The sequence below is a fragment of the Camelus ferus genome, chromosome 11 (genome assembly GCF_009834535.1).
Source record: "Camelus ferus isolate YT-003-E chromosome 11, BCGSAC_Cfer_1.0, whole genome shotgun sequence".
NCBI classification, from domain to species: domain Eukaryota; kingdom Metazoa; phylum Chordata; class Mammalia; order Artiodactyla; family Camelidae; genus Camelus; species Camelus ferus.
Window position 1 is genome coordinate 51,909,002 of NC_045706.1, and position 20,635 is coordinate 51,929,636.

Sequence of the window (20,635 nt, forward strand, 5' to 3'; positions counted from 1 at the left end):
GTGTTAATATCCACTAGCTCTTTTGATCCTTGTTGCAAACCTTTGAAGCACAGGGAACAAATTTCTAATCTCTATTTGACCCTGAGGAAGCTTCAGCCCAGAGAGGTTGATTTAACTGTCCTAGCACCAGGCACATGGTTAATTACGAAGTTGAGACAGGAACATAGTACTAGTTACCATACTCCACCCGACTCCCAACCCAAAGCTGCCAAAACTCTGAGTCATGGACTCTTACTATATTCGATATTCAGATTCCTGAGGGTGAGAGCACATGTGTATGTGCCTGCATTGAACTAGCTGTCTTTGAGTGTGTCCGCTTCTCTTATCTTTCCTTCCCAGAATACGTTTTATGGGGCAGGTTTTTGGGCATGAGGGTTTGTTATCACATACTCTGAGCTTCGTCTCTTCTGGTCAGACCTACGTTAGATGAACATACATGGAGTGTTTGCTTGTTTATTCAGTCTGTGGTGGGGATTCCCAGTGCATTACTGATTGGCCTAAACATTTTGGGTAGCTCCTCACTACTCACCTAGTGGAGTGTGAGCCCTTCGCAGTTGGCGGTCCCAGGTGCTCCAAGATCTGCTTCCACTACCCTTCCCTTGTCATTTTACATCTCAGGGGGAAGCCGTCTGCCTCTCCCTCCCTGAGCTCATCCTCCATCCTGTCCTCTTCTCCCTCATTTAGGACTTTGATCCACTAGTCTCCTCCACTTTCTCAGGTGTCCTCACTTTCTCATCTGCAAAGATCGTTTCCTCTTAACCTGTCATCATGCATGTATTTTCTCAACTCCTAAACAGATGCCTGATTCCCTCTCTCACAATATTGTGGTCTCCTCTTTTGCATCTTTGTATGTTTGAATTATCTACCAGCCTTTCTCACCTGGGGCTCAGGTGATAACTAAGCTCTGATGTCCTAAGGTGGGGGCAAACTCTCACCTGAAAGCCAAATCTGGCCTGCCATCCATTTTTGTTGGGCTTATGAGCTAAGAGTAGTTCTTACATTTTTTTAAAGCTTAAAAAAATTTTAAAAAGTGTCATTCTTGACACATGAAAAATATATAAAATCCCAATTTCAGTGCCTATAAATAAAGTTTTATTGGCACATAGCCACACCCATTCTTCTTGCTATTGGTTATGGCCACTTTGGTGCTACAACAGCGGAGTTGAGTAGTTTTAAGAGACCATATGACTCTTGATAGAAAAAGTTGGCTGACTTTTGTCCTAAGGCATTGATCGTAACTTCTGTGCATTTAGGAATGTATTAATTTCTTCTGTATAGCACAGGGAACTATATTTGGTATCTTGTAATAACCTTTAATGAAAACGGATATGAAAATGAATATATATATGTATATGCATGACTGGGATGCTATGCTGTACACCAGAAATTGACACATTGTAACTGACTATATACTTGAATTAAAAAAAAAAGATAAGTGTACTAGATAGGTACCATCCATGGAAGAACTGAGAAAACTGTCATAGAAAGCATCTGGTGGTGATTCTGTGAGGAACCCCCATGGAGAAAGGCTGAGTCCTCTCCCTTATTCCTTAGGCTTTTGTCAGTCAGATCCTGTAGCTGGCCTGTTGCCCTCGTGGAGCGTGTCCTTTGAAGCTTCCCTGTGACTCAGAGTCACCACATTCAGTGCGTGCTTCTCAGTCTTCATTATTCCATACTCTCTGCACCATTTCACCCTGTGGACCAGCCTCTCATTCCTGAAATTCTCTGTTTTCTGTTTACTTTGGTAACTGTGATTTCTCTTTTTCTGTCTTCCCTTCCCATTCATTAAGAGTAGATGTTTCTTTAGTTTCTCACCTTTACTTGTTTTATTCTTTGTTTTATAAGTCTTTTAGCAAAACTGTGAATTCAGCCTCTGTCTCTGTGCTGAGAATTTCCAGTTCACTGTCTCCCAAACTCTTGTCTTGCACTCCCATCTTTATCTTGGGCGTCACCTTCCCTTTTCTGCTCTTCCCATGTTCACTTACCTTCTGTTCTGACACCGTCTTGGTCTCGGTCATGGAGGTTTGAGACCTTGGTTATCTATGATACATCTCCCTAGCTCCAAACAGTTAATCAATGGCTTAATCCTTGATGATGATTTCAACATCCATGCCCTCCTCACCAGTCTACCTTCTTTATTCAGCTCCCCACTATCTGTCTCTTTCCTAACATAGACAGTGACTATTTTTCTTGGCTCTTTTCCTTCTACCCTACCCTGAGTGCAGGCTACAACCTGACTCCTACAGACATTTCTGGGGCCCCGTCATATCCCATCAGTCCACCTCTGGTTTCAGTCACAGCTGTGTCGTACAGTTTCACGTGAGCTCAGAGTCTCACCTCACATTACTCCGTGAGGCTTTCTGCTTTGACCCCAGGACCTTCCCAGGAGCCTTGTGCGTCTGTGCATCAGCTAAGCTCAGCCTGGAAGTATGGAGGAGCCAGTGCCCCCAGCAGGGGCACCCCTCCACCAATGGGGGACTGAAGGTGTTGGATAGCTGCCCATCCTCCTGCCCATCACACAGACAGTTCTTGGAGGACTTCTCTGTGGTCCTTTGGTGTCCTGGACAAGGGACATGCCCCACTGCCAGGGGCAGTGACTTTGATAGTGCACCCTGAGATGGATTTTCCTCCCCTATCCTCTCCCTCTCCTGCTTTCTGGGATCATCACCCAAATAAACCTCCTGTCCCCACGTGCTTATCTCAGGCTCTGCTTTCAGAGGGATTCAGATCAAGACAGCAGTCTTCTAGAAGCTGCTGCCCAGATGTCTTCAGTGGCTTCACAGGCCTCCCCAGTGTAGGACCACGTGTGTTCTGGAATGCTAGGCTGTCAGGTTAGACTCCAGCCAGTCTTCCCAGTGCTACTTCCCTTGTTTGCCTTTGACCTTTGGTCCCATCCACCTGAGTTCCACAGGGCAAGAGATTCTGTCTTGTTCATCTTAGTTTCCATTGTTGCTCAATGTCCAAAATATGGGGAAATGAAATGTAAGTGTGTATTTTTAGTGAGTGAATGAATGAAAAGATGTGTTCATCCTCAAATTTCCATCCTTCAGGGCTCTTCTCCTCCCTGCTTAGTAGTGACTTCTCCCTCCACTAAATTTACAAAACCCTGTATCTCTACCCCAGTGTGGTACTTTTTGCTTTCTACTTTGTTTTTATGTATTTACAAGGCTTCACTGCTAAAATGCAAATTCCTTGAGGGAAGTGACCTTGCTTTTATTTCCCTTCACATTCCCCATAGCTCTTACGGGTAGATGGGTAATCAATACATGTTGGTTGAATGAGAAGGTATCTCCCTACTTTTCTAGGCATGCTGACTCCTTTTGGTTTGTTCTAGTCTCAGTTCTCTAAACATGTCCCATGTTTTTCTATTCCCACACATCGAGGGTATTTATTTCTTGCTTCTTTCTATGTGCTTCTTGTAGTGTTTACCTATGGGAATTCTAGCCATCCTTCAAGACTCAGCCTAAGTATCATCTTTTTCATCAAGTCTTCCCTAATTTTTCCCCTTCACCACCCCCCCACCACTTCCCATTTGTTATGCATATGTATTATGCTGCTGAAAATCACAGAGTTTTATCTGCCTTGTCTCCCTTCCTCCTTGGAGATGTTAAGCACCTTCAGGGCAAGTCTGGTTTCTTCCTCATTGTGTCCAGGAGCTTGCTCCGTGCCCTGTAATCAATAAGTATCTGTTGGAATGAATTTATTTGAATAGGTTGAATCATACCATATGCCTTTTCATTCACATCGTCTTAACTGGTGCCCCCTGACCTGTCTTTGTGTGAATTTCTGGCAATGGAAGAAATCACAAGCAGAAGGAAAGATATATGTCTAGAGCCAGTCAGCATGATCTACTATGTTTGAACATGAATATTGGAACATAACTTACAAGAATGCTGTTTCAATTATTTGTAAAATATTTAAATAGTATAATCCAATTTACATTCTATCATTTCCAACAGCTGTAAAATTTACTTTCCACTAAAGTTAGCTCAATCACTTTAATTCAGTCTGGAAAAACAGTACAAATGAAAGCTTAATTTGTATTTAATCTCCCCTTTTGTTTCTACATTATTGCCTTCGAATCATTCCTTTTAGTGACTGAGATTTAACCCAGAGAGAAGAAAAGGGCTTGATGAAATATTTGAGAAGAATATAACCCATAATGAAAAGTTTGGAGTAAATGTTTAAAAATTTTAAGTGGCTTTGTTCTTTGGGGTTTTCAATTCACACAGTGTCTTTGTTATAAACCTGAGGTATGAGATCTGTGGGTTACTTTGTCAGATTCCTGGGACTGTGACTCTCAGGCGTTTAAAACCTGGTGATTTTGGAGCGGGTTACATTTATATCCTGTATATGAAGATTGGCAGGGAATACAAATGTGAGTAATTATTATTTAGTGTGTTGATCAAGCTCATATATTTCTAAATGGCTTGATGATCATTCTGGTGGGTTTTCCTCTCTAAGCTCTGGCCGTCTTCCAGCTAACATCATCAGCAGGGAGTAGCGGCACGGAGAGGTAGCTGAATTGTGACTAATCGTGACTTTTCTGTCCCCATAAGGGATCAGATCTGACATGGGGAGGGGAGGATGGGAGTCTCAGGAAGGGGTCGCGCTCAGAGCAGAACACCCCTTTCTTGCGGCTTTGTCTGTCAGTGGGTGGAGTTGACAGAAGTGTTGCAGAGACCCACACCCACCCTCACCTGGGCCCTCCCTCGTCTCCACACTCACCGTCTCCCTCCGACCCCCAGGAGGCCTCCCAGATTGGGAGGTGCTTCCACGAAGGGAACATATGAATGAATTACTCTCATTAGTAAGAAAGAACCAATGAAATAAAAAAACAAATTAACATGTGCATTTCTAACAAGTTCCCAGGTGATGCTGAGGCTGATGGCCGCACTTTAGAACCATTGTTCTCCAATAGATTGTTACCTGTCTTATAGGTGAGCAAACCTGAGGCTTGGCTGGGATCAGTAGTTCACCCAGGTGGGAGAGTTGCAGCTAGAAATTATGTCCGTCTGACTCTCCAGGTCAGTCTCTTGACCACCATCTCAACCTTCCGTTAAGCAAGGCCAGGACTGATGGAACTCATTACCTGCTGGGCTCAGTGTCCCCTTTCCTCCCAGAGGAAAACTGACATTCTTACAGCATTCCTGCATCTCTTCCTGTAACATGGGGTCTTACCTGGGGGTTCGCATCACGCCTGGGCAGAGGAGGCATCTGCTTTCTCACTGTGATGTCAGCACCCTCCAAAGCATCCGCCTGAACCAAAGTACCTCCCTCACCAGGGGTGACATAGTCCCTCAAATTCCCACCAATGGAGTTACCCTTTTAAGATAAGGTTCTATCTCCACGTTGTTTCCTAGTTAGTGTGTGAGTTCCTGGAGGGTGTGGACCACATCCTATTTGTACTGAGACTTTGCACACCCAAGTGCAGTGCTGGGCTCATGCTAAATGAGCATTGGGTTAAATAGATAAATGAGTCCATGAAATATATTACTTGGAGAGTGTATATAATTAGACCTAATACCTGGTTTTAGATTAGTCCAACAGGCAAACTTAGAGGGTAATAATAGCGTGTGTAAGTTTTGAACACTTGGAGATAGTGGGAGGAAATGGAGCCTTACTCAGCAAAAGCAAAACTTAGACCCGTCCACGATTAGTGGGACTCTCTTGGAGGGGAGGTGCTGATGATCCAACTGCCCCAGCTTTCCAGCATTTGTTGCAGTCACACTGGTCCCTGACATAAGCTACTTTCTCATTCTGTCCTGGCACAAATGAAACAAATTGAACAGTTCTCAGGGATAACAGAGAGATATCAAGAGAGTCCCAGGAGTTGGGTTGGTCTGGCCTGCAGACTCCCGGGTTCTGATTCTGCCCTGGCCCACTGCCTCCCAGGGCTCTGGGCACAGTCAAGTCTGTTCTAGTCCATCAGGGCCCCTTCTTGGTGGCTTTTGCTTTCATGATTCATTGCACGAGGAACACCCTCCTAGACACTTGATCTGCCAAATCCAGTCCAAGGGCAGTTACTTCTCTCACACTTACCTAGGCCAGTCCTCTTGGATATTGCTTCTCGTTTGGAGGCACACCTGTTCCCCAGGTGACTACTAACAGGGATAACCTTACTGTGCAGGTGAACCTCCACCCCTACCCGCAGAGGTGTAACCTCACTGCCAGCCTCTCACCATATCCTGATGCAGAGGCAGCAGCCGTCACATGACATGGGTCGTGAGGTGGCAGGTGGTGTGCGGAGTGGGTTGGCATTTTCTCACAGAGTCAGTGAGTCCAGAGGGTAGGGGCACAGGCGTGATGCACCAAGAGGGACTCCCACTGGGCCTCTGTAGGGTTTTGCTTCTGCCAGCCCCGCTTGCAGGTTCCTTTACCCTAGAAAACTCCCTCTTCCTGCCACCGGGTTCCCACCACACAAGGAGGGTAGCTGCAGTTTAATTATCAGCTACCTCGGGCCCCGGGACCTCCATCAGCAGTCTGGCATTCATGATGGTCATTACCGCCTCAGATCCTAAATAACACGGTTGTGCTGATGGAAAATGCTGTCGGGGTCCCCGTGGATGTCACTGCTTGTTGCTGCACTGATGTATACGAGCCTGTTTCAGCAAAATATAAAAGTCTGGGGAAGGAGACCCTGAGGAGGCAGAGGAGATTTGGGGCCTCCTGCCTGTTTGTTCGTCATTTTCATGTCAGGACATGGGCTTTGGGTACCTTGAGGTTATTATGAGAAATCACTGGAGTTGGGAATTTTGGGGGAAGGGGTTTTATTTATCTTTTCCCTGTTTGGTGATTCTCAACTCTGAATATACCTTTCTGCATCCACATGCTGTGTTGATTTACTTTTTCCATTTCTTAGAATGATGCAAAATGTCTGGGTTACAAAGAATATGGGACTGTATTTTTTGTATTTCCTGTTATTGAGTATCAGAAAGTTACTTGAACAAACAACTTATTTGCCATTCATCCTTATAATTTCCTGTTTTGATTAGCTGCTTCTACACTCATAATTCTAAAGAGAAATACAAAAATTCTGTGAAGCTAGCAATATTCCCTTAGATTTGTCCGTAAGATATATTTAGGCCAATTAAATTTTTTAAAAAAATCATTGTTGTTTGTCACTCTGATTCCTTTGTGTGCATGCCATCAGTGTCCAATGAATAGCATGCATTTCTTTCAGTCATTGTTAAAACCCAATGTATGGGAACAGTGTTTGTACCAGCAGCTGTTACAAATCTGGGGCTATGGATTAATGTCAGCTTCTGAATGTAGAGTGCTTTAGTTAATTCCATCCAAGGACAGATGATATCATCTAGGAAGAAGGAATATATTAGAAACTGTCAGCCAGAAGGTAGTAAAAGGAGGTGATATGTTAGAAGGAGTGCTAAAAGGTCATTCAAAGAAGAGATATTGCTAATAACTCAATTAAAAATTTCACACTGACATTTTACAAATTTCTGTGTAAGCCCTAAAACATTTTCAAAGCTAGCTAAATTCATACCCTAGATTGGAAAAACAGGGGTCAAATAGGATTCACACAATTCCTTTGTGGGATGAACAAACTGGGATAAACTCCTTTTCCAGGAAGTTCCAGCGAGCAATTCAAAGAAACAACTTCAATATGTAGGTGAGAGAGAGGAGTTTTGCAAGTACTTCTTTTTCTTAGGGATTTTGCCCTTTCCTCTGGTAAAAGGGTTTAGGGCAGAGCAGCCGACTCATTCTGTCCCTGGGTTTCCAGGAAGCCAGTATTTGCCAGGCTGGTGTGTCATGGAGTTATTTTCTGTGTTTTGCTGCCTCAGAAACAAAAGAATTGAAGTTCTTCTTGGGAGCCAAGAGGCACAGCAAAGGGTAGGTGTAAAAGCTGCTGGTTGAACCCGCACTTGGAGCAGAAATGCTTCCAGACCAGGTGATGGGATGTGGCCACCGTGGCTGAAGAGCCAGGCTTCCTGGACAGAAAATGCAGGGATGGCAGGGCTCACAATAGGTCACCTGATGTACCTGCCTGTTGTCCTTTTTGGAAGGGATGATCCGTTCTGAAGATGTTTTTACTTGGAGTCCACCTGGCTTCTCTTGGTAACCTTTTCTAGGGTTGTGCCGTCACCGTTATGGGCATTCATTTCTTCTTCTGTCCATTGAATGTCCGATGAATGTGAACCTAGTTCTTTTTTGGTATCTTTTCCAATAGTCATAGAGAATTTTTTGTATGCATGTATTTATTTATTCAATAATTGCTCTAGCTGCCTCTAGTGTCCTGGTGCTAAGGGTTTGGTGGTCAGGAAAAATCACCGTGACTGCCTCCTTCATGGAGTTTACAGTCTTGTGGAGGTGAGGGTCACTAAATAATCCAGCAAACACTGATACAGATGGACGTCCAATCACAGCTGGGGTAGGGGCTGGCAGAAAGGATGTGGTGCTATGCTGAGATCTAATTTTAACATAGGGAGCTTTGGAAGGACTTCACTGACACAGTGATGTCTCACCTAGGTGCTGAAGGAGGTGAGTGAGGAAAGAGGCCAGGGAAAAGGCCTGTGGGCAGAGGGAACAGCAAGTACAAGGTTCTTGGCTGCACAGGGCTGGGTGATGGCGAGGCCCTGGGAAGAGGTCCATGTGGCCCTTGGAGAGACAAGCTGGACCTGGGGGAGGCAGGTGCTGTCAGTCCGTGGAAGGCCTGACAGTCTATGGGGAGGAGTTTGACTTTTAAAAATATTTAGTACTTTTAATGTCTAGATTCATGACAAGCCAAACCACACTTCCTCTTCTCATAGTCACCCTCCTAGTTCCTCTCCTTTTCAACTCTGGGGACCTGTAATGAAATGTGGAGCAGAGGCTTTCAAACTGGCTTGTTTTCTTAGAGGTGGCTTCTTGAAAGATAATGGGCCCAGAGCTGAGAACAGCTGTAGGGCACCTGAACGTTTGCTATGGGCATCTCAAGATGGGGCACCTTGGAGTCAGAAACTGGGGCCTGCTTGTCAGGAGAGAGAGGTGCATGTCTTTGCTATGTCCTGTGTACACAGGAGGCACAGAATAAATGCTTGCTGATGAGTCAGAGGTGACATCCAGCTCTCAGGAATACAAAACTAAGTTTTACCTTTTCCAGCCACCTGAGCAACGCTCACAAAGAGCGCCTGGGGAGGAGGGGTGGGCACGGCTGCATCTGCTTCATCGTCCAGTGTGTGCACTTGGGCCACCTGATGCCAACTCTGCGATATCACATTTGTCTTATTAAGTGTGAGCCAACGCTTTCCCCTCTTCTGGGACCCTCTGGACGGTGGCCGTGGGAGACAGGGACGTGCAGTGAAAGCCCTGTTAATTTGGCCTGTAAAGGGAGGCAGCGGCTGCTGGGACCGCTCAAATGAAGACAAACGCATTGTTAAGTTTTTATGGACCGAGGCCGCGCTTTCATTAAGCATAATTTACATAACATAACTGATACTCAAGGCCAAACAGTCCTTGTGGCCCAATGACAGCCCCGACAACCGGTGGACGGCAAGGCCTCCTGCAGAACTCCTCAGGTCAGGAAGCCGCCTCCTTCCTCTGCTGGCTCAGCACTCTGGGCGCTCCCAGCTCCCTCTTTGACCTCTCAAGCTTAATGCCGATGACTTCAAAGCTATACCTCCTCCCCTGGCCGAGCTCACTTGCTCTGTTCCCTCCTGTTTCTCCCTAGGGGTTGGCTTCCTGGTGTGAACCCTCCCTTAGCCCTGCCTGGGAATTTTCTGGGGTTCATCTGGGCCTGGCAACAGGTTCCTGCTTTAGGGTTAAGATGTCACAGTGGGGAGAGTAGGCTTTAATTAGAGCTGTCGGTGTTCTCCAACAGCCCGCCTCGGAGGTGAGGATGTGTTGGGCAGTGGCCTTTGTCTGCACCCATCTTCATTACACGTTAATACCACCAGAGACACTTTGAGGTCGGCTTCTCCACCTCGCCCGGCAAAGGCAATTATCATTTCCTCTCGCTGCAGGGGTGAATGTTCGGTATCACATGATAGATTTTTGCTGGTAATCAGAACTTTCTGCCCATTGGTCTTCAGGACATACTTCTGTGTTGACATTTACAAGGTATGTGTCAGGCAGAGCCGAGGTGCGGAGTGAGAAACCGAGAAGGGGAGGGGAGGGAGGACCATTATATTCAATTTAATGATGACAATTTCCCTACATTTACAACTTCCAGAACTAAGAGACAATAGATATGTGTCTTCTGCTTGCATGCGCACCGGAGAAGATGACACGAGGAGATTCTGTTAGCGGGAATGGTGATAGATTACCTTAATGATTTCATTGCTTGCCAAATAAAAGAAAAATTCTCTCTGTGGTGCAGAGCCCTGTCCTCATCAGGCTATTCATTGTGAGGAGTTTGTTGTTAAATTGGAGGCATAGAAGGAATTCTGACCTTCCGTAAGCTGCTTTCGGGTTTTTATTTTTTCCTTGACTACCTTGACAGTCTGGTTCTTCTCAGTTTACAGGACTGGCATAAGCCTTTGTGTGTCTAACACTGAAGCTCATTATTGGATTTGAAGAGCTCATAGGTTTGGGCAGGTGGGTGTTGCATTAATGGAAAATTTCATAGTAGAGTTCAATGAAAGCTCTCCTTCACTATTATACTTGTGATTGCAGGTGACTGTGTGTGTCCGTGTTGGGTGGCAGGAGGGGGTATGTTATCATGTGAACCGTAGATAGTTTGAATGAATCCCAGTGCTATGCATGGGAGGTTTAAGCTGAGGTGGGATCCTTTGGTCTGGGTAGAATCCAAAGGGCCGTTTTCTCAAGGCTGCTGGAGGCTGGACAGTACGAATTGTAGACCAGGAGGGGGCTAAGGTCTTAGTGGGAGAACAGCACCAGGTGACAAGTCCTGCGGTCCAGGCAAGGCAGATGGAGAGCCAGAAGAAGGTCAGAAGCTGGTAGGACTTGGAGCAAGCTAGGATGAGAACATGGGTAGCTTTGTGGCTAGATCTAGAAACAGGAGTGTTGGAAGCTTCTCGATTTCATTATTACATGAACCTGACAATCACAGTTGAGCAGAGAGATGCAGGGCCCGACTATGATGGTGTGATTATCATCCACTTACTCTGTGCAGTCTGCTTTTTTTAATAGGTTGCCTAGATTTCCAACAAAGTGGAGTAGTCTTGGTACAGTAGGGCTTCAGAGATGAAAGAGACCTTTAAGGTCATGGAAGTCATGAGACCAGAAGACCTGGAAAGGACAGCCAGCCTGCCCAAAGTCTCTTAGGGCATCACCAAACTTTCTCATTCGGCATTGTTGCCACCACACCCTGTTGCCATTTACTTGATTGAAGCAGTTCTGCAGAAATTGGATTGTTTGCACTCCTGGAAGGCCCTCTTCCTAGATATGCTGGCCTACTCTGGAGCTGGACCTAGTAACCCTGCTTTGGACATGATCCTCTTAGGATTTATTTTTACCTACTAGTTGTGTGACTTTGGACAAGTGGCTTCACCTTTCCATGTCTCAGGGTTTTTTTTATCATTAAAATATTATAAGATCTCTGTGGACCCTTTCAGCTCAAGCATGGTATATTCTGTAACTATTGCTGGGTATCCCAGTAGGCCCAGTTAGAAGCTCTTGTTACACCATCCATGTGATTGGAGGCATCCTCAAAGTACTAGGCAAATAGAAATGATACTGATGCTTCGGTTGTTCATGCACCTGAAAGCTCCCATGGAAGAGCCCTCTAAGCTGTAAGCTGCTTGGGAACAGGGGCCACATCATTCTTTTTTTTTTTTTTAATATCTCCAAAAGCATGAGATTGGCTGGTGAATATCTGATGTTTAATAAATTGCGACTGAGTATGGGGAAGTGATACTGAATTTTGGATAAGACATTCTTTTTCTGCACTTTAGGGAATGAACATACACACTGTGTAAGCACATGTGTCTAGAATACACCTCTTCTAGAGAAACTTATCAAGTCCACTGGAGCAGGGACTGAATCTATCTTACTCACCACTGGTTCCCAGGTGCTTGAACACTACGAGGCCCACAGAAGCTATCAATAAAGGTTTGTTGAATAGATACACGAACAAAACTAAGGCATGGAGAATGGGTAGCTGGACTTTCCAAAATTAACTGGGAAGTAAAGAGGGAATATAGACCTGGGAAAAGAAGGAAACAAGAAACTTGGTGGTAGTGTGTTGAATTTTGTTTGCCTTCCTCCTCGGAGCTGTAGCTTAAGTCTCTCCTGCATACCAGGAATTGACAAGCAGGGGAGTCTGTCTGCTGGTTGATGCTGGTCTGTGAATGGCTACCGGTCTGTGATGAGATAAGAACAGAAATAGAACAGAAGCATTTGGAAACTTTTATAGTAATTTGATACTCAAGCATGTGATCACTGGATTTATCTTGTTGAACAGTGTGCAGACCAGTTCAGGTGTTGTCCAACCTGCATAGTCAGTCACACATGGTGTATACTGTGCTCTGGTCCCACACAGTGGGACCACGGACTGGCCCAGGACACACTAGGGAGACATGGGCCTTCATCACATCACTGGAAAGAGGCCAAGTGAGATACCTGGTTGTATAGTCTAGCAGTCATAGTTATATTAAAATATTAATAATATTATTGGTCATATAAAGGGGTTTCTGACTTACTATGATCATGTATTGTCTGTTGTTGATTTGAGGACTGAACTAGCCACACTCCTTCAGTCAGCCAGGTTGAGTTAGAACCTGTGTGACAGTGGTTTTCTCCATTTAAAATTGGCAAGCCTTGCATGGCTGTTTAACTTGCCCCTGTGGCCTCAATATTATCATGTAATCACATAAGCTAATTAAGCTATTTTCTATCTGTTGAACAGAGAATATGAAAGCTTGAAAATGACTCTGGCCATCCTCTGATTCAACTCACTCATTTTTCAAAGGCAACTGAGGCTCAGAGAGGTTAAATAATATGTCCTGGTCACACAGTTACTTAGCAAAAGAGTTGGGACTAAAATATTAGTCCTTCACTCCTAGGTCATTGTGCTTTTCCACTTTACCTTGAAGTTTAATAAAATCCTTTCAGATCTGACAGTGTCCAAGGCATATGTCTATTGTGGTAAGTTATGTACCCCTATTTGATAGAGGACCCAGAATGGACAAATTTTGTTCACCAACTAATTATAGGTGGTCCACTTTTAAGAAAACTCAGCATTTGAAATTATGAACAAGGGAAACAGTAAAGGTGATTTATATATAAACATTCACATATATAATGTGTACATGTTACATTTGAATATTATGTTTATATACGCATGTAATATTTATATTTATAAATACATAAATAATGGAAAATACGTGTTTATGAAGTTCAATAACAATACTTGCTGTGAGTAAGAGTGTTGACTACCATTCATTATAGTTTAGTACCCATATGAGGTTAAAACTTCATATGACAGTATATATTAATGGAAAAATAGGATATAATTTAGAATATACTAATTTAAGTACACTTTCAGAAATATATATATATTAGAGAAAATGTCTCTTCTTTACTTGTGAATTAAAGTAGGGGTAAGTGATAGAAGCCTGGGTAGGAGAATTCATTTCCCCCCAAATCTTATCCCTAATTTAGCAGGTTTCAGTGTGGTCTAACTCAGGTGTTGGCAGACTATGACACATAGACCAAATCCTGCAGCTGCCTGTTTTTATAAAGTTTTATTGGCACACAGCCATGCTCATTCATTCACTATCATCTATGGCTACTTCCATGCTATAACTTCACTTTTGAGTAGTTGTGACATACGCTTTATGGTCTGCAGAGTCTGAAACATTTACTCTCTGGCCCCTTACAGGAATCATTGGCCAAGCTCTGGTCTAGATGCTTATCTGTTTTATAGCTCTGATTCAACTACCATCAGGCAAGGGGTCTTTATTTGGAATCCCACCTAGCGGAGTTCTGATACAGAGGGAAAGAAGTGAGCTTTAATCATCTTATTTAGAAGCCTGTTTTAAAATCCTGTCACCAGCTACCAGTTTTTAGTCTACATGTGACCTTTGCATGATCCTGGGAGATTGAAATTAACCACCTCAGGAACAAACATTCAATCTTTTTATTTTTTCCACTTTCTTGGGAGAGTAATAAATATAGTCAACGACTCTGGATTCTATTACTATGTAAGAGCTCTTTAAAAACATCTAACCATCTGCTTAATGGCCAGTAATACGTTTCTAATGGTCACTCTCAATAAGACACTTTCAGTTCACTACTGTATAATAGTCATCCAGCAGCCAAGAGGCTCCCAAAGTAATAGGATCAAAGGCCAGTCTCCAGCTCTGTGGCGGTGGCCTGGAGATAGTTCTAAAGAGAAAAACAGAGCAAGCCTTCTGTGAGTTATATGTGCAAACTCTCATCTGTTTTGTGAAGCCCTGGGCATATGCTAAGTGCATGGTCTGCCCACAAGAAGTTTCAACTAATACAGACTTAGGACTTTGATTTTTTGACATTTGCACATTCCAGGTGTGGTTGCAACATGAGGTCGCCTTAATTAATATCTGTCCTTTCATTTCAGGTGACATACACTGAACTGTTGTCACTCAGAATCGTGCGTCTGTGGTCTGGGCCCAGCAGCTGGTGACAGCTTGGCAAATTATGAGTTTCCTAGCTTAAAACAGACTAGATTGCAGACAAAACAAGCCATTAGCTGAGTAAATACTGTATTTCTGTTTGCCTTCTGTAAGAAGAAGATTAGCATGAGTGTTTAGTGTTCATAATTATTAGAAGGAGGCAAATAGTAGGCTCAGGCTGACTGGAGATTGTTTCATGATATCCAATTAACACCCACTTGATTATTCTTAATTACTTCTTCCTGATGACAGAGGAGTAAAGATGTCATACTTCAAATGTACAAATAACAACTGGGTTATCAATAGATACATGTTTGTCATATCAGATCCTGCTCATTTGGGGGCAGCTGTGTCATATGAGCTCAGCAGAGGGATAGAAAATGAAATGTCCACTTGTTGAGATTTTGGTAAATATTACAGGGAACTTAGCAAGGTGCAGAAAAATAGATACTAGGATAAAAACATGTTTTTCTGCCACCTGGTTTAGAAAGATTTTCGTTGAAAATGCCTCACTCCACAGTTGCTTGAGAATTCCTTTTCATCTGTCCTTTCTAACTGTGGCCTAGAAAGTTCAACTGTAGCATCAAGATCAAGGATTATAAAGAGAAGTATCTGAATGCAAACTTTGTAAGAATGAGTTACGTGTGTGTCAAATGGTATGAAATGGAAATGGTTTATGGGAGTTTGAGAAGCTGAGACATAATTAGTATCTGTCCAAGACACTGAACGACTATCTTGGTAGAGATCATGAAATACTAGCAAGTGATGTAATCTCAGGAGCATGTACAAGGGGTAAAGACAATGCCCCAGACTTTCCTAGGTTTAGACCTGAAACGAAGATGACCATGAGGAACAGTAATAGTCATCTTCCCTTTCTCAAACCTTTAGGGGGAAAATGAATAGACTCTGCCCTCCTTCAGTTATTTCCTTGGGTTGGGAGAAGTTGCCATTACAGCAGATGTGGGAGGCTCTTTGCCTTTCTGAGCAGAGTTTAATAGAATACTTGCTTGTGGTGTCCGTGATCTTGCAGTGGAAAAATTTGGATTGGCATAATTTTTTCCTGGATCAAATTTAGGTATTAAGTCATTCTTAGGTAAAGAGGGAAGGAACTTGGCAGCAGCAGAGAATGGTGAGGTTTGGTGGTTGTGCCAGGGCATTCTTAGAACTGACAACTTGCTTGAAGATCAGAGCTGGACAGGCAGTGACGGCACGTTGGTACCAGACAAATCCACTGTCAGCTCTCAAGGTCAATCAGCAGTTAGTTACTGAGCACTTGTTCATGCATAGCATCAAACCAGATCCATGAGTGGGTACGGAATGGGCCAAGCCCTCCCCAACTGTGGGGAGAGAAGACTTTACTGTTACATGGTTGTGCTTAATTAATTGCTGAATTGCATGGTTCAAACTCAGGGCTGTAGAGGTTCAGTGAAGTGGGCTGGGCAAGGAAGACCAGGACCTCAGGACCAAGACTTGAAGGGCAGGGCATCTTTAGCTACTTGGGGAATGTTCCAGCTGTTGGTGGTTCACGACTAGGGGGAGAAAACCTGTTCCAGGTGAGCAAAAACATGGCACCTTTGTCCTTTGATGCAGACTGGCCCAGATCCATACTCAGGTCTAAGGACCAGTGACCTGAGGACATCTCATGGTGAGCAACCATGGGGCTGAATCCTGGGGTGGAAGGCCATGTCAAGGAGAGAGCCCCAAGGAAACAGAGTTAATGAGGATTCCCTGGAATCTATTTCTATTATGAGGGAAGAGACATTAGGTAATCTGTTAAAGTCAAAAATTTATAAGTGTATTTAAAGATTTAAGGCTAAAATGGAATATCTTAGGCAGTCATTTGAAGTCTATATATATATATGGCAGCTGATATTTAAAAGGCACACAAAACATTTTAAAATGACCTTGGGAATAGTGTTCCCTCCCCTGAATAATAAAGGGGTAATATCAGGGAATGGAGTGGTGTCAGAGTGTAATCGATTTCAATTTGACAAAGGATGTTGGGGCCATCTTTGCTGATGATACTAGAATCCAGTGCCAGGGTCCCCTGAGTGGGCAGAAGGGTTTGTATGAGAGCCGTGGAGTAGTTTAGATCTTAGTAGTTTTGTGTTCTGTGTGTGGGTGGGTGGTGGTGAGGGGGGCGTCTGCACTGTGCTCCATAGGATGCGACAAGATTGATGTCGTGTACACAGGTACAAGGTTGGGAGTGCCAGCTGGTTGTGGTATAGAGTTTGCGTATTACAGAATAGAACTTGGTCTAGCTGAGAAAACCACCAGGAAGCTATTGAAAGATTCCTAGCTTTCTCCACGCTGAGAAATGAGAATGGATTCACTTTAGTTACTGCCAAGCTATGTGCATGAGGTCTTTGCTACTAAGAGTGTGGTCCATAGACGATCAGCATCTCCTGGGAGATTTTTAGAAATGCAGATTCTTGCTCCCCGGATGAGCTGAGGCAGAATCAGCATTTTAACAAGATTCCTAGGTGATGTGTAAGCTCACTAGGTCTGGGAAACAGAGCTTCAGACTTCACTGCTCATTTCTAGACTGTGTGTTTGCCTACAGTTCTGTCTTTGATGAACTAACTGGGGGACTGTAGATCCATCTATCCTTCTGAGGCTGTTTCTTGCTCTCTAACTTGGGCGTATTTCTGCCTCCTCCACCTACCACCCAAGGCCTTTAGGACGGTGAGAGGAGATAATGCATGTGAAAGACCTTTGTCACGGTAAAGGTCTGCACAGTGCTTGGCAACGGTAGCTCCCCTTTACAATCACCTGCAGAGCTTGAAACAAGATGCCGGTGGGCGCTCAGGCTCTGCCCACTCCTGCTTTAACGGGTTGTGGGTGGGCCCGCCATTGGTACTTTAAAGAAACTCCTCTTTTGATTCCAGTGGGCGGCAGCCAGGGTTTAGATGTTGTTATGCTGATCTTAATTGTTACTATCCTCTTATCTTCTGTTCCAGAACTTTGAGATGGGCTGACATGGGTGGCGATGGAGTAGGCTGTAGGGTGCAGGCTTAGTTTCTGCCAGTTGCTCCTCTGTGGATGTGGACCAGCGTATCTGTTTCTCCAGAAATGCCACTGCTGGGAGCATTTTATTTGCATGTTGACTTGTCATCCTCAAGGCTCGTGAGTGTGTGTTCGTGGTCTTGAGCAGGCTGGATACTGGGACCCCTCGAAGGGCAAGGCCTGTCTTTCTCTACCTGTCTAGTGCAGCCAGCCTCTCATCCAAGCAGGGAGGATGTGTGTAAAGCAAGGATGTAGGGCTGAGGCGGAGGGGACCTGGGTTAGATATTCATGCCCTCTTTCTGGTCCGACCTGTCTGCAACGCCGACAGGATTGTGGAGTTTGCAGTGTGAAAGTGCTTTACTAACTATAAAATGCTACAGAAGTGTACAGTCATGCTTGGTTAATTCTGAGTAGTGGAATCACATAGTGAAAGAATACTGATTGTGATGTCAAGAGTTGACCCCAAATGGAGGCACAGCCTCTTAACTTAAGAGCAGTTAACATGTGGCACAGGCCAGCTATGTGCCTTTTTATTTATACCTTCCACAAACATTTTGTGCGTGTCTGTTATGTTCTAGGTGTTGGGAAATAGCAGCGACTATAACAGAGAAAAACCCAGCTCTCATGGAGCTGACATTGTCCTGTGTGATGTGTTGGGAGGGAAGAAATAAACATGTCCAGAAGTAGTAAATAGTATGAAGACAAATAGGTGATGCGGGGAAGTGGAGAACGAGGAGGTGGGAGATGTGATTCATCAAGGGAGGTCAGGGACAGCCTCTCTGATGAAGGCTGTTTCAGCTGGGGCCGTAAGGGGGTGAGGGGATGAGGGGTCTGGGTCTGTGGAGGTCACAGCACATGCCAGGGCTTGAGGCAGGAGCTTGCTTGGTGCCTGTGATTTGGCCAGGAGGCCATGGGGTGAGGCAGGTAAGGGAGGGGAGCATCGCAGCACATGGGGTCAGGAGCCACTTCAGAGCCTGCGTCATGTGGGGCCTTTTTGACCAACCTGCTTGGTCAGGTTTTGGGTTTTATTCTGTTGTAGAAGGGAAGCTGTTGAAGGCTTTGAATGTGATCTGACTTGAGTTCAAATCAAATTGGTCCCTGTGGTGGTGTTGGTGTTGCAGGGAACCGGTAGGCAAGGTCCAGTGGGACCAGGGGACCAGTGTGGAGGCCGTTGTGACAGCTCAGGTTGATGTGGTGTAGGGTGGTTGCCCTGAGGGTGGTGAGACCTGCTCACGTTCTGGATGTTTAGAAGGAAGAGTGGAAAACATTTGCTGATTAGAAATGCCGTGTGAGGGATGGAGAGGGACAGTGGGAAGGAGGGAGGTGCTGTTTGTGGTCATGAGGGAGCAGGTTTGGGCTGATCACCAGTTAGGTTTGGGATTTGTCAAATTCGAGATGCTTGTTATCCACTCAAGTGGATGTGTCAAGAAGGTGACTGAACTGAGAGGGCTCCTCTGGGGATGGGTCAGGCCTGGGGATAGACTTTTGGGAATTTATATCAGAGTGTAGGTGATAAAGTCATGGGATAGATGAGGTCACGTCATTCTGCACCAGACACACAGGAGGATTTACTGTGACATTGGTGACCAGTGGGTTATGGTGATAATGGTGGTATTACTGGAACGGAATCAGCTCTCATGTTCTCTGATTCTGCACAGTCCACTCACTCATTATATTCTCTGGCTGCTCTAATTTTGAATGCTCTTTCATATCCATCAATTGCAGCAAAGGGAAGAAAATATGTTAGCACTTGAACTCTTGGGCTTGTGCCTGTCTGTGCCACCTCCAGTGCTGTCCAGGGGAGCCCTTCCTCCATGCTGACCTGAATGAGCTTGTCGCCTTGAGCCGGCTCAGCCCGGAGAGCTGTGCTTGGTGGGGGGTCGCTCATCTTGGCCCGCTCTCCCGGACTTCAGCACAAAGCAGGGTGGATGAGATATTCCAACCCATTACTTACAGGTGTTCTTTCAGGGAGTGCTTAGGAAGTTTTACTCAATTTAACTTAAGACATAAGTAATGCCATTCCCAATTCAGGGCAATGGCTTAGAACCTGACTCAATGTCCTTTTTACTAAGTAATTATCCAGATTTCCTTACTAAATGTTATTTTATGTATTATGTTTAATAGCCTCTTTCTTTCGGCTCTGGTAGGATGGTCATAGCAGCTGATAATGGATTACAAACTCATATTAAAGTTCTGCCTCTGGCAGGTGTGGCCAGCATGGAAGGACGGTCTGGTCAGGGCTCAGACCTCACCCGTGGCTCTACTTACTGGTCCTGGGTTGGTTTGCTTTTCAGGGGCCTGTGGGATCATAGACAACTTCTTAACCTTTAAAGCATTGCTCATTTTTAAAGACTCAGGGGAGCTTAAGGAGCACGTTTGGCCATTCTGCTCTTTTGCCTTGGTGCAGAGCCCCCATTGGAGAGCTGTGGCTGGTGGAGAGGTGAAGCCCTAGCCAGGAGGAACCGAGTGGCACAGACCTTTGGATGATGGTGAGATATCGTAGATGCCTGATGCAAATGAAGACCCACGGCCATTGTACCTCGGGGTAGCCAATTATTTTCAGTTTCTTGATCACTGGATCTCGGGAAAGGTTCACTGGATTGAACTCACATGGTAGGAATCATGTTACTGATGATGGTGGTTGTGTAGTGTGCATGTTGGACAGTGTGAGCATTGACTTCTTAGTGATGACCTAGTTATGCAAAGAGTGTTCCAGTAGCTACTGAACATCTACTGTTTGCCAGTTTTGCCCCCAGATAGTTACCAAGTGCTCTGTGGGTGCTGGGCATTGAAATGATTCCAAAATGTGTGTCATTTATCTCCATCTGCCATGAAATTATACTCTTTGGGAAATCAAGACTAAAACCCACACCAAAATATATATATATGACCTGGGGGAGAGGGTACAGCACTGGCCCAGGTATTTAGAAACATGTTAGACTTATTTCCTGCCCTCAGAGGAAGAAATGGGGAGGCAAATCCCACCGCATGAAATGTCACATAGCAGAATAATGCTTTGTGTTAATTGGAAAGTCAGAGAAGTGATAGAGCTTCCAGGCACCAGGAGGATGTGTGAA

At 44.7% G+C, this 20,635-nt stretch overlaps 1 protein-coding gene and 1 long non-coding RNA gene across 3 annotated transcripts in view; both read left to right on the forward strand.

Annotated features, from left to right (window-relative positions):
• The window catches only part of LRMDA (leucine rich melanocyte differentiation associated), a 1,095,017-nt gene that overhangs the window by 386,047 nt on the left and 688,335 nt on the right, over nt 1-20,635 (forward strand). The gene's annotated exons all lie outside the window — the stretch shown is intronic.
• Nucleotides 7,643-20,635, forward strand: part of LOC116667309 — a 141,546-nt gene continuing 128,553 nt past the window's right edge. The window contains exon 1 of the long non-coding RNA XR_004324199.1: nt 7,643-7,851. This is a non-coding gene — a long non-coding RNA (uncharacterized LOC116667309). The remainder of the gene's footprint in view (nt 7,852-20,635) is intronic.